This window comes from Plecotus auritus (genome assembly GCF_963455305.1).
Source record: "Plecotus auritus genome assembly, chromosome: 1".
Classification (NCBI taxonomy): domain Eukaryota; kingdom Metazoa; phylum Chordata; class Mammalia; order Chiroptera; family Vespertilionidae; genus Plecotus; species Plecotus auritus.
The window spans coordinates 170933451-170948780 of NC_137770.1; positions in this window are offsets into that span (position 1 = coordinate 170933451).

Below are 15330 nucleotides of genomic sequence, written 5' to 3' on the forward strand. Positions count from 1 at the left end.
AACAGGACAACAAAAGGGGAAAAGTTAGGAAGAGAGTGATGGCATAAAGGTAGAATTGAGATAGAGTAGAATGATGCTAAAGGAAAGATGAAAATAGAATGTAGAACACTAATTTCAAATAAAGAGAAAATAAAATGACACTTTTTTAAAAAAAAGTAAAATAGTAGTAGTAATAATACTGATTGAAAATAAAAATGTAGTAATTAAAAAGGTAAAATCAAGTGTTGAAAAAAGAAAAAAATTATTTTCTTAAGTAAAAGGTGAAAAATAAAAAAAATAAAAAATAAAAAATTAAAATAAAATGTTCAGTAGTGAAGGTCATTCACTTCCTCTACTGTTCTGTTTGGCACACCTGTTTCCCAGTCAGGACAGTATTGCAGTTCCCTGCGTTCTACTGCTCCTCAGTGTTGTAAGCCAGTCCTGATTTTTAAGCAGGAGGTGTGTCTTACTTTCTTGTATTCCTTAATTTGTGATTACACAAGAGTCAATTTGTGATTCAGCCCCTGGGTGGCAGTGTTTCTGGGTTGACTTCCAAATCTATAAGTCCTCTCTAGCCTGTGCTTAGATCCTGCTTTCCCTGTGGCACTCAATACCAGTTTGTGGGAGTGGGCTGTCCCAGAGCTGGTTCTCTGATGGTCACTCCCCACTCTGATCCCCAGGTTCCAGAAAAACAACTTTCCCCTGCAGTCTCCTAGGGTGTCCCCAACTGGGTGATCCTATGTATTGGGCTCAGTAATCAGAAGGAGTGTTTTGAACTCTGCATCTGGTAGATTGCTTGCCTCAATTTTGATCAGCTCTTTTTCTGGAGTTTTGCCCTGTTCTTTCTTTTGGGACATGTTTCTTTGTCTCCTTATTTTGGCAGCCTCCCTGTGTTTGTTTCTATGTATTAGGTAGAGCTGCTACATCTCCTGGTCTTGGTGGAGTTTCCTTGTGTAGTAGGTGTCCTGTGGGGCCCTGTGGCTCAGTCTTCCTGGTCACCTTTGCTGGGTACTCCAATTGTGTCCATTGTTTGGGGTGTGTGTGCCCGCCTGTTGTAGTTGAGCCTTGATTTATGTTGGCACATCAATGGAAGGGCTTGACCTCAAGCTGATTTTCTGTGGGGACTGACAGTGACTGTAGCAGAGGGATTATTGTACAGGGGTTGTTGACCCCAAGAAGCAATATTCATTTAGCAGGGCTCTCATGCCTGCTCAGTTTGTTGTTTGTGGAGGTAGTTGGGTAATTAATGCTCTGGTGTAGTCTGAAGCTGGTTACTAGGTATGTTAGTTCTGGGGCCTGGTGAGAGGGGGTGTGGGCAGGCCAAGGTAGGCTGCTGACGGTTCCTGGGGCCCCCCTGTATGAGCTGCACAATGATATGCAGATGGTCGGTTGCCACTTGTGCTGAGCTTAGAGGCACGTAGGAGAGGCTACGCTGCAAACCAATGCCAGCTGCCACTAGTGCCAGGCTTGGATCCACTTAGAAAGAGGTGTGGGACGCATTTAGGCCGGATGATGCCTCTTTGGGGTTTATGAATCTTTGAGAGATTTTAGGAAAGTGCACAGTTCTAACAAAGAGACAGACTGTTGGTTTGAAAAAGCCACTGATAGCAGGTAGGGTGAGCCTACAAGTCGTGTGGTCAGGGAATCACCAGGATGGGGCTAAAGATATTAGCTAGGTTGATGGAGACTCAGACTTGGTGCCCACCTGTGCCTGAAGGTTGGGTCGGGGGATACCTCAGCAAAAGACAGAGCTGCCTCTTCAGCCTTCATCCTGAAGTCAGACAACTCATTTCTCCATACGTTCCTCTGCTTTTCTAATGCTAGTAGTTTTTATAGATACCATTTTAGTATTATTTTTGTGGTTTTTATAAATACTATTTTAGTATTATCTTTGTGGGAGCATTAAAGAATGATGATAGGAAGGATATCAGAACACTATAGAGAGGGAGAAAGGCATGAAAGAAATGGCATGGTAAAAAATGAGAGAAGCAAGAGGAATAGCTGGTAAGAGATGAAGAAAATAGATGATGTCACAAAGTGGGCATGAAATTTTGTTGATTCTTTAGGATCAAAACAGTTCAGGATTCAGGCTGATGTTCAGACTGAGCTTTAGACTGAGGAAGAGACTATGGTATGAAGCAAAGTAATGGTACCTTCCACTCTCTGGCCATTATGAACCCAGAAAGAACAATTCCTTATAGATGTCACAAGTGACTAGTTTTTGTTCTGGTATCATTGGATCTGAAGCCTGAATATTACCATAGAAAAACTAGGAAATAAGGAAAAAATCAAGTCTGGGGAGATGATGACTCAACATAGTGCAATAGTAAAATGTGGGAATTGAGAGCGATAAGCAGAGGTGTCTATCATCCAAGAAGTTTAAGTACTCCTTGCATTCAATCCTTTTGCATCTAAATAGAGTTAAAAAGAGGCTTCAGATGTAATAATCATGGGCCCAGTTTTATTTTCTTATAGTAATGATAATAATTGTTGAAGCTTATTGAGAATTTATAAGCCAGAAGCAAGGGGTTGAATCCCTCACATGGATTATTTCACTGAATCCTCACTACAAGTCCAGAAGGTAAGACCAATTATTTTTCCCATTGAATGAATGGAAAAATAGGGGTGAAGAGATCAAATAGCTTGCCCAAGGTCATAGAGCCAAGAGATTGCATGCATGGGATCCACATGATCTGACATCAGATTTAGCTTTCTTAACCACATCTTTAAACTAAAGAGGACACCTGAGACAGTTATTGTGACAGGGCTGCCAGTGGTATATGGAAGACAGATATGCCTAGCCTAAGGACCCTCTGCCCAAGGAGATGTTTGGTTATATAATTGATTTCTTCTCAAAATTTGAACAGCTGTGAGGTGTTTATACTACTGAGCCCAGTATCAGTATACATAAATAATACTAACTTGATCCCCTTTGATTTTATTTTTGGACGTCATGGCTTTGTTGTTTCTTTATTTCAGCTAAGCCTCTACTGCATGTTCCCTGAGCAGCAGAACGATCCATTTCAGGACCATATTTTATGTGAAGCTGACACCAGCTGCTCCATGGAGACCTTTAGCCTTCTGCCAGAGTATAATTGGCACCCAGGAGCAGGTAGTCTCCAAAGCACCAAAAAGTAAATGTGTTTCTCAATAAGTCTTTATCTCAGCATGAAAAAAGCAATAAATTGTGAAAAGTCTGAATAGCTATTCTTAAAAAACACACACAAAAATTTATTATGCTAAGACATAGCTTTTTGCCAAAAAGTAATACAACAGGGCTGTGTTTTTTTTTAACAACCTCTATGTAACTTGTTCTTAAATGCTGATTATTTAAAACTATTTAATATTTAGTATGGGGTGATTTAAAATACTTAATCAACATTCATTCATTAGACATTTTAAAGTACTTATTATATGTCAGACTATTCTAGGAATACAGCAGTAAACAAAGATATAAATTTTCACCGTCATGGAGCTTACATCATAGATATAAGCATGCTTGAAAGAATGGAAAAGGGTGGGGGGCAGAGAATGGATCCATCATTTACTTTTTCAAGTTTCCAAATATTCCCCTGAATTAGAAAATTATACTTTTGATGTTCATTGATTGAGGAAAAAATATGACAATAATATCTATGGTTCCAGAAATGCTTTATTTATACTTTACAGTCACAATTGAATGTTTATACATTAGAAATAGTCATAAATATATGTAAGATATATTGATTTTGTTAAAAGAAGTTATTGACTTCTACATAGCTTGGTGTATCTCTTATAATTACACAGTTCTCCATGGATTAAAGAACCACAAACTGGGATAATAAATTAAATGATATCTGAAAATTCTTTCTAGGTCTGAGTGGAGTGCTGTCTTTAGTTAGAACTGCTATATGCTCCTGCTAAGATGTTGTAAAAAAATCAGGCTATCTCTTATTTGACTCATCTGTTCTATATTAGAATATTTTTAGATAACTCAGACCATTTCCATCAATCTTAAAATTGTCAAGGTGTGATATTGCTCTTAAAACTTACTTTGTCTTTTTTTATATTAGATAATTCTTTTCAAAATGGTCTCAGAAAGAATTTCCTTCTTTCTAACTTAAAAGTAATGCAATTAAAGTCCATTTACCCTTGTAAACAGGAAGAGTTAGACCTTACTATGCCTACTAAAAATATATTATTATGTTCAGTGTAAGTCTGATTGAGTTTATGTTAAAATACTTTAAAATAGAAAAAATGTATAATCTCACCCTTGTCATTTTTATTGCATTTATCAGATTTTTTAAGAAAAGCATAGCAATGTTCAGAAAATTTCTTGAAAAGTCAAAATTAAAGTAGCTAGAGTGAATCATCTTGCTTTGCATATAATATCTGATAAGTTGTTAAGCCATCTTTAATTTTCCATATGAATTATTTCCATAGTGCTTCAGTGTGATAATTAATCTTTAACTTCATATCTCAATACATCATAATTGAATAGCTCTCACTAAGATTTAATCTCTTGCAGCAGAAAAACATGGACATTATCTTGTGCTTTACTGGGTGCAGAAAAGTTTTCACTTAAAATATTTTCATCTTTTTGAGAATTCACCTTTATAGAAGAAATCTGAGGTAAATTTTAGAATTATTTGGAATGGAAATATGTTTCTTCAAAACTGTATTTTACCAACCTGGCCTTTTAGATGAACTTGAGGTCATTTGCAACTAGATATTTTGATAAAATTTGATTCCATACAATATAATTTGATAAAATTTGATTACATACAATATAATTAAAAACTAGAGAGCAGTAGTAGTTTCTATGTAAGCTCCAACTATTATATGAGCCGTAAGATTTTTCCTTCATTTCATCATTGGTTTCAATTCCTTGTCTTAGCAATGAGAGGAAGGGAAAAATGAGAGTGGGGTGGGGGGGGGAGGGCAGAAGAGAGACTTATTTAACTAAATTGTGTAATCAAATCTGAAGAAATTAGTTCAAACAAGAAGTAAGGGTAAATCCAAAATCATTAATTGAACATTTTTGCTGGGTGCAGAACTCTGTTTTAGGTGATACAAAAGAAATAAAAAAATAAATCTCTCATCTTTAAGAACTTTGCTATAATATGTTTACAAGATAGTTGAAGTGACAAAAACATTAATAGAAAAAAATGCCACATATTACATGTTTATTTTATTTGTAGATCCATTATTTTACTATCAACATTAACAAAACACTTATTGGAAGCTAAAGGAAACATAAAATAGGGAAAAGTTGAACCTGATATATCTTGGGTCAATAAAGAAAATATAAAGAAAATCTTAAAAGTTATCAATCAAAGAGTAAATACATATTACCTACCCATTAATGGCAAAGACGGAGTAGATATCTCAACAATAGCAAAAGAAACCCAAACTTAGCAGAATGATATATTTAAAAATATCATTAACCTAGATTTCTATACCCAGAAAAACTATCATTCAGAGATAAGAGAGACAAACATTAAAAGCCAAACACTAAAATAATATATTTCCCTCAGAATCTTGCTGAAATTTACATTTCACAAGAAAGGAATCTAATTCTAGGAGAAAGAACCCAAATTATGTGAATCTCTAGGACAGTGGTTCTCAACCTTTCTAATGCCATTGCTACTTCATAACTGTAATTTTGCTATTGTTATGAATTGTAATGTAAAGATCTGTGTTTTCTGATGGTCTTAGGTGACACTGCTAGCGGTTCTCAACCTGTGGGTCACCACAACATGAGGAACTTTATGGGTCGCGGCATTAGAAAGGTTGAGAACCACTGCTCTAGGATATCTAGAGTTAAAATGCTTGGGTTTCCTATTTGATAGCTGTGTGACTTTGGATGATTTATTTAGCCTCTCTAGTCCTGTTTCTTTATATGTAAAACGAAATTGGTGATAAATATCTATTTCACAGTGTTTTTAAAATTATTTTGATATTATAAAGATTTAAAAGTGTCTAGCACTACCAGTGTGTGTGTGTGTGTATGTGTGTGTGTGTGTGTGTGTGTGTGTGTGTGTGTGTATATATATATATATATATATATATATATATATAATCTATATAAAATAATAAAAATACACAAATAAAAGTTTGATAAAGATTTGTTATTGTGGACTCTAAGGTCACTGTAGGTTTTTGAATAAGAATGTGATATGATAACATTTGAAGGCACTACAAAAAATACCAACTTTATCTTTCTTAGTTTTGATGACAGAGACAAATTATATGTTTTACTTTTATTTTCATACTAGAGGCCCGGTGCATGAAATTTGTGCACTGGGGTATATGTGTGTGTGTGTCTCCCAGCCCAGCCTGCATCATCTCTAATCTGGACCCCTCTGGGGATGTCCAACTGCCGGATTAGGCCTGATAACTGTGGGATTGGGCCTAAACTGGCAGTTGGACATCCCTCTCACAACCTGGGACTGCTGGCTTCCAACCTCTCGCCAGCCTGCCAGCCTGATCATCCCTTAACCACGCCCCTGCCATCCTGATCAACACCTAACTGCTCCCCTGCCGGCCTGATTGCCCCAACTGTCCTCCCCTACAGGCCTGGTCCCCCCCAACTTACTTCCCATGCAGTCCTGGTCCCCCCCCAACTACCTTCCCTTGCAGGCCTGGTCCCCGTTCAACTGCCCTACCCTACCAGCCTGGTCACCCCTAACTGCCCTCCCCTGCTGGCCCAGTCACCTCTAACTGCCCATCCCTGCTAGCTTGGTTGCCCCTAACTGCCCTCCCCTGCAGGCCTGATTCTCCCCAACTGCCCTCCCATGCCAGCTTGGTTGCCCCCAACTGCCCTCCCTTGCCAACCTGGTCACCCCTAACTGTCCTCCCCCGCAGGCCTGGTCACCCCTGACTGCCCTCCCCTGCCAGCCTGGTCCCCCCCAACTGCCCTCCCTTGCAGGCCTGCTCCCCCTTCAACTGCCTTACCCTGCCAGCCTGGTCACCCCTAACTGCCCTCCCCTGCTGGCCCGGTCACCTCTAACTGCCCTCCCCTGCCAGCTTGGTTGCCCCTAACTGCCCTCCCCTGCAGGCCTGGTTCTCCCCAACTGCCCTCCCAGGCCAGCCTGGTTGCCCCCAACTGCCCTCCCTTGCAGGCCTGGTCCTCCCTCTCCCAACTGCCTTCCCCTGCTGGCCCAGTCACCCCTAACTGCCCTCCCTGCAGGCCTGGTCACCCCCAACTGCCCTCCCCTGCTGGCCTGGTCACCCCTAACTTCCCTCCTCTTCTGGCTTGATCACCCACAACTACCCTCCCCTGCTGGCCATCTTGTGGTGGCCATCTTTGACCACATGGGGGCGGCCATCTTGTGTAAGGGTGTGAGGATCAGTTTACATATTACCGCTTTATTATATAGGATTTCAACTAATAACATCATTGTTCTGTGTCTCTTTTGTAACTTAGACAATGATATTAGAGCTACAAAGGTAACTTTGAAGCAAATAACATGATACCTTTACTTAATGTGGTATGTTTTTATATTGTTCAGTTTGTGGACCTCCAAAGTGAATGTACCTGTTAAGAAAGGCTCCTGGTGGCTGGCTGGGATCACAGATAAAAATAGAGCTTAGCAGCCATTGCTAAACAGGGCCCTCTCATGGAGGCTGCGCTCAGGGAGAAGCCTGCACTGAATTGCCTGCCTACACAATTCCTGCCATCTGAAGCGACCCTTATAAAGGAGTTCCTGGAATCTTATTTCAACCAATAGGACTGAGACATTCCTTGTCCAATAGGAGCCACACAGCTATATCCTTAGTAGCATCTTTACTGACCTATCAGAACAGCTTTACTCTAACCAATCAGGACAGTGCTTTTTGGACCAAACTGTTTGGATTTGGATTCCTTGTTTCCTACCAATCAGGGGCCAGGGGCAGGGACTTTTCTCTAAGTCAGCTCCACTTTGGCTCTGAGAGCTTTCAGTTTCTATGGAAGACTTTTTACCTGGCTAGAGCTATACCACTGGAGCTGGAGCTGTAACACCAAAGCAGAACTGCAACACTGGGGCATTCTTCCTTGGGGCCACTCCTCAGCCATGCTGTTCCACAGCCATAATTTAGCTATGTCATAATGGAGCTGTGTTACAATTGAGCTGTTCCACAGCTGAACTCTTTGCACTGAATAAAGTTTCTCCTCTCATTCTACCCCATATTGGGAACTCCTCTTGGCATTGAAATGCTGGTGACAACTTTAGGTTGACAAGTTTAAAGCAGTGCTTAATTTTCAGATGCAAAATAACACAATACAAAATAGATGTTTGTTTGTTTGTTTGTTTACATCTATTTCTAAACCTATTCATCTGGAAAGAGCATCTAGATTAAAGGTCAGCATCAAATGAGTTTACATATGTTGGAATGAATGTTCATATTTTTATTTCAAACTATATTATACTTACTATAATTATTGTTCTTGGAAAGAGCAAGATACACCAATTACATGGATCACACTTTAAATATATTTTAAAATTTCTTTTAAATATTACAATGTTTTTCCTCAGATAATCTGGATAGAAGGAGGTAAAGATGGATAACTTCCCATAATGAGAGTTTATTTCATTTAGAAGGAGCTCAGTTTTTAGGGAAAAAAGTCTCCTTAATTGGACCTTAATTAAAAATATTCCTCATATAAAATGATGTAAAAATTGCACATGCCCACCTGATGCCTCTTCCTAGTTTCATTTCTTGCTTATGTTGTCTTGTTCTGAGGTCTGTGAACAGGGGCCTGAAATTGTTGAGGGGTGCTAGGAATGTCTGCTCTCTAATGGTTAGCAATGCACTAGCATTGGCTGTTTACAGTTTTCAGCTGTGGTTATTTCAATTTATTCTTCCATGACAGTCTCTAAAACTGCCTCCTCATTCAGCCCTGAGGATGGCTCACCAAGGACTCTAGTGTACCGCTGGCATCAGCCCTGCAGCCCTGGCTCTGGTTCTGAAGGGTGCTTTAGGCAGAATAAAATAATTTCATCGGGCTCTTTGATCTGATCTCATTTGGTCAGCTGGGAAAGAGAGCTCGCTCTCTCCACTCATCCTCAGCTCCAGATTGGCTGCTGGCCCTCTAATGAGGGCTATTCCTCTGATGCCATGGAGTTCTAGCTCTCCTCAGCTGTTTACACTGGCATTGGCCCCAGCCTGGTGTGCTGATTTATCTCAGCTGGCACTGGTCCTTTCCTCTGGCTTTTGTTCTTTGCAATGCTCCTGAGATTTCCCCTGACACCTTGTGAACTCCCAAATGCCCTTGGAAGCCTGAGATGCAATCACATTTCAACTGCTGCCCCCAGATGAGGTACCAATTAATCTGAGAGGAAAAGGGAGTAGGCTTTGAGGTACAAAGGTGAAGCCAGCAGTTACTGATCTCTGAGTCATGTTTGCAGGAAGAAAATCACACACACTCTGAAGTTTGATTCTAAGTTATAGTTTGAGGGGTGAGGAGATTTGTTTTAGTACGTGTGTTTAGAGTTAGTACGAACTTTCATCTTTACATTATAAGGAATTGCTTGGAACTGCATATGAAAGAGTTGCTGAAAGCCTCCCATAAATATACTAAAACAGAAAAAAATTTGGTCAAGCACCATGTATGAAAGAAAATCCCTTTCCCAGTTCTTTCCAAAAAATAACCTCTCTTTTTTTCCACCTCAGTAGGGGATCTTATACTGTAATGCAAATTCATTTGTCAGAGACAAAAATATATGCTACAGTGCATCAGTATGGGGTGACGTAAGCCATATGGTCTTTCATGGTATAAAACTTCTGGATACTCACAGGCCTCCATATTGTGGCTACACAAAGGAATAGGTCACCTGAGGGAATTAGAGATGAAGATCTGCCAGTGATTGAATTTGGAAACCGATATCCTAAAAGAGAGAAAGAAGTTTACATTTACTTATTGCCAGGGCTGACCAGCAGACCCTGAGCGGCAGATGAATGCATTACTCTGACACAACATTTGCTGTAAAGAGAGGCTAAGGGACTGACTGGCTATAGCAACCAGACAGCCAGATTGCTTGCCTTGTTATGCTTTTATTGCAGTTTATTATTATTTTTTGGTCTTTTTTTAAAAATTTTATTTTATTGTTAAAAGTATCCTATCTAATAAAAGAGTAATATACAAATTAACCATCACTCTGCTACACCAACAAGCCATGCCCACCAGCCACGCCCACCAGCCAATCAGGAGTGAATATGCAAATAAACCCAACCAAGATGGCTATGGCCACAGAGAGCAGGAGGGAGGCTTGGGTTTCCCCGGCAATGAAGGAAGCCAAGCTTTCTGCCTGCCCTTGCCAGCCTAGGCCTCCACTCAAGGCTACAAAGTTTCAATGATAGAAGATACATAAAACCAAACAGAAATGGCGGCAGCCACGGAGCTGGAAAGAGCAGGAGGCTAGGGTTGCCCCGGGTGATGGAGGAAGCCAAGCTTTCCGCACACCCTGGCCAGCCCAGGCCTCCGCTTAAGACTACAAAGTTTCAATTATAGAAGATACATAAATTCCCCCAGAAATGGCTGCCACCGCGGAGTGAGCAGAAGGCTTGGCTCCGCTCCAGGCTACAAAGTTTCAATTGTAGAAGATAAATAAACCCCAGATACCAGGGCCTCCGCTTGGGTCACCAGGGGGCGTGGCCAGCCTGCAAACCACCACAGGCCCCTAGCCCAGGCCACCCACGCCCCAAGGGAACCCCCACCCTGATCCGGGACACCCTCCAGGGCAAACCAGCTGGCTCCCACCCGTGCACCAGGCCTCTATCCTACCTAATCCTATCTAATAAAAGAGTAATATGCAGATTGACCATCACTCCAACACACAAGATGGCTGCCCCCATGTGGTCAAAGATCCTGGCCCCATGTGGACACAAGATGGCCACCACAAGATGGCCAGCAGGGGAGGGCAGTTGGGAGGGACCAGGCCTGCAAGGGAGGGCAGTTGGGGGCGATCAAGCCTGCAGGGAGGGCAGTTAGGGGTGACCAAGCCGGCAGAGGAGGGAAGTTGGGGGAGACCAGGCCTGCAGGGGAGGGCAGTTAGGGGCAAACAGGCTGGCAGGGGAACAGTTAGGCATCAATCAGGCTGGCAGGGGAGTGGTTAGGGGGTGATCAGGCTGGCAGGCAGAAGTGGTTAGGGGCAATCAGGAAGGCAGGCAGGCAAGCAGTTGGGAGCCAGCGGTCCTGGATTGTAGAGAGGGATGTCCGACTGCCCGTTTAGGCCCGATTCCAGGATTGGGCTTAAACGGGCAGTCGGACATCCCTCGAGGGGTCCCAGATTGGAGAGGGTACAGGCTGCGCTGAGGGACACCCACCTCCCCTGTGCACAAATTTCATGCACTGGGCCTCTAGTTACAAATAATAGTACATATGTCGCCTTTTTTCCCCCCCATTGACCTTCCCTCAGCCACCCCTACCCCCGGTACATGCCCTCACCTCCCCCCCCAGTGTCTTGCATTCATTGGTTATGTTTATATGCATACATACATGTCCTTTGGTTGATCTCTTACCTCCCCCATTTATTGCAGTTTTTATCTTTAGATACAATCATTAGGGTGAGTAAAACATATGTTTGCATTGTTCTCAAGGCAAAGGCACCCAAAGATTAGGCATAGGATTCCAGTAAACACCCGGGGGTCTGCTCGTGCACAGACTTGTTTGTAAAGGTCAAGGAATAATTAGGGGCATGCCTTCAACACTCCCCTAAGTATCCCCTAAGTCGGAATTCTGATAAACAGGGCAGGCGGCCTTCCACACACTTCCTTTTTTTTGGAATATCCTCTTTACAAACTTTCCAACCAAGTCTTACGTGCTCCTCAACAACTTATTTTCTGGCTTTTCTTAGTAAGGCTGATTTGCTGGAACTGACCAGCAGACCCTGAGTGGCAGATGAATGGATTACTCTGACACAAGTTTCTGTGAAAGAAAGGGCTAAAGGGCTGCTTGGGTATAGGGACAAAATAGCCCAGTTCACCTGCCTCCTTAGGCCTTTATTGTAACAACAGTTTGAACTAAAATTAACTATTAGATACTATCAGCAGGGTAAGCATTCTTGAGAAGACATATGCAACTGTAGTGTCCTTTAAGCAAAGATGTTTTGAAGTCTAAATATAAAGATTCCACCGGGGGCTCAGACTTGTTTGGAAAAGTCAAGGCAGGATTTGCTGACCTTTTGGAGAATCCTCCTTACAGACTTTCTAACCAAATTCTGTGCTTCCCCACACTGATTGTGTGGTATTTTTCTCTAAATTTGGGAACCAGGTAAAATTGCCCATTTTGTCCACTACTATTGAATATAGTGCTGGGCATCTTACACAAGGCAAATAACTCAAGAGCGAAGACAAATGGAGGCTTTCAACAAGAACTGAAAAGGAAAACATAAAATTGTATCTATGTGAAAATACTATGAGTATATATTTACAAATCCTAAAAAAAAAACAAAAAAAAAACGGAAAGCTAAAATAGTAGAGAATTTAGTATAATAGGTTATTGGGTTAACATACAAAAATTAGTAGGCATAATATACATAAAATCAATCTAAAATGGGGATTTCGTTTTATGACATTCAAACAAATTAAATTCATTTACATAAACTCTACAAAAAATGTTCAAAACTTAGATGAGCAAAACTAAAAAATGTTTCTGAGAGACAAAATTACAGCTGATCAAATACAAAGACATAGCCTATTCTTGGACAGGAAGACAATATAATAAACATATTAGATAGCTTTAAGTTGCTTATTAAGTTTAACGTGATTCCAATTTTTTACATATTCAGGTTTTTTTCTGTAGTTAGAGGAGTTGATTATAAAGTCTATTTGGAAAAAACACAAATAAGAATAGTCAAAAACTAAATAGTCAAAATACTAAAAAGGAAGAGAAAGTCTGTATTTACTGCAGGGGCACAACTAGCCATTTTTAAAATTGAACATATAGAATAAAGACTACATAATTAGGGCAGTTTGTTAATGGTACATGAATAAACAGACTGGCTAGTGGAATAAAATAGAAAATTCAGCAATGACCCAATTGAATGATGGAAATTTAGTATTACTATAAAGGCCAGTCATATCTCAATCAATAGAAAAAAGAATTTTTCATAAATAGTGTTGGATAGGAAAAAGATAACATTAGAACTACTCCTTACACTTTACACAAAGTGAAAATCTGAAAGGATCTGAGATTAAATGTAAAAAATACAGTCATATATTTCTGAAAGAACACATGGGTGAATTTCTTTATATCCTGGGAATGGGGAGACTTTCCCTCTCATTCAAAATCCAGAAGTAATAAATGTTAAAAATATTGACTGCATTAAAATTTTCATGGCAACTGCCCAGTGGTGTGGCTCAGTGGTTGAGCATTGACCTATGAACCAGGAGGTCACAGTTCAATTCCTGGTCAGGGCACATGCCCAGGTTGCAGGCTTGATCTCCAGTAGGGGGCATGCAGGAGGCATCTGATCCATGATTATCTCTTATCATTGATGTTTTTTTATCTCTCCCTCTCCCTTCCTCTCTGAAGTTATTAAAAAATGTATTTTTAAAAATTTGCACAGCAAAATGAACCATAATTATACAAATAACAACCTGGGAACAGTATTTGTAACTTGTGTTAAAGACAAGGTTTAATATTCCTAATATATAAAGGGCATCTGAAAATCAAGGGAGGTAGAAAGGTAGAAAAATTAGTTAAAACACAAACAGATGAAAAAAATGCAAATGTTTTTAAACTATGTAAAAACACTCTGATGATAGGGGGAATGCAAAATAAAGCAACATAGAAATGCTATTTCTCTCCTACCTGATTTTCAAACACTAAATTTTGAAAACTTTCTTTTTGCAAGGCTAGTGCAAATACAAAATGGCATAATCCCTCTGGAGGGAAATTTGGCCATGCTTAGCAAAATTACATACTTATTTACTTTTGGGTCCTGCAAAAATCCTACTTCTAAGAATCTATCCCTATAATACATTGGCAAAACGAAATAGATGTATGCATAGGACTCTTAATTGTAGCACCTTTTATAATAGCAAAAGATTGTGAAGACAATCCAGATGTTCTATGGTAGAATGAACTGTGATCTATCAGCACACTGTAGTCATATACAATTGTAAGAAGGTAGAATTATCTCGTGCTTTATAAAACAACACTAAATAGCTGAGTTTTTATCATATACAGTCTCATAGTTTTTTAGTTAACATTATAACGAAGTTTTTCTGCACTGATAATCACAGTGTAAATCATAATTTATTTATTTATTATTTGGCTTTCAACATGTTTCCTTTTGCTTAACTCATTAAATATTTGCCATTATAGATATCACAGCATTAAATATCTGTGTGCTTAAACTTTGTCCAAACATTAGTGTATTTCTTTAGGCTAAATTTCTAGAAGTCAAATTGTCTAAGCCTTTTTAAGACCTCTAAAATATAGGACCACATTGACTATTAGAATTTTATACCTTCTTGCATACTAAATAATAAGCTTTCAGAGCACTGTGTACTGATCTCATGTTTTCCCTAAAATTGAGTTGTATCATTGAAAAACAATTCTGATAACCTGACAGTTATAGTAGTATTTGTGTGTGTGCGTGTATGTGTGCACTGTATGTTCATAGTTATTTTTCAATTCATTTATGGAGATTTTGATGTTTATTATGACAATTTCTGTGGAATTTTTACATGGAAATGATATTTGAACTCTGATATTTTCTGTGAATATTTTCTCCTACTTTGTTGTTTGCCTTATTTTGGTCAGTCTAACTGACATGCAATATTTGAAAATTGTATGTGGTTATATATATTATCTTTTATATTGTCATTTTATTGCTTTTAATGTTAATTATTCTTACCTATGCAGAAATCAAATTACTAGTACATTAAAATATTCATTTTTATAGAATGCAATTTTGGAGGTGACTCTATAATTCATGTAGAGATTATTTCAGTGTATGATAAAAGCCTAAATTGATCGCATATTGATTTCCTCTTTCTAGCTCTCTAGTTCTTTGGCTAAGCAAGTCATCTTTACCATCTTGGTTTGTGATGTATAAATGTTGGTAGTTCTAAAATATTACATCAAGCTATTCTGTTTCATTAATCTGTTTATTTTGAGCCATTATGAGTTTAAACTATAGTGTTAAATATGTGTATACTGTCCAATTATATTATTAGTTGGAGGAATTAAGTCAATGGTTGCATATATTAGAGAGCTCTAGGAATGGAACAAAACCTACTCCTCAAGTCTCAGTTGCTCTAAATACACAATACACTCTTTGAAGGAAGTCACTGGATTTTATATGTTTGAACTTTCTCCATAGGGTCCAAGAAAATACTGTCTACACCGTGCAAGCTCAAATAATTTTTATATTTTTA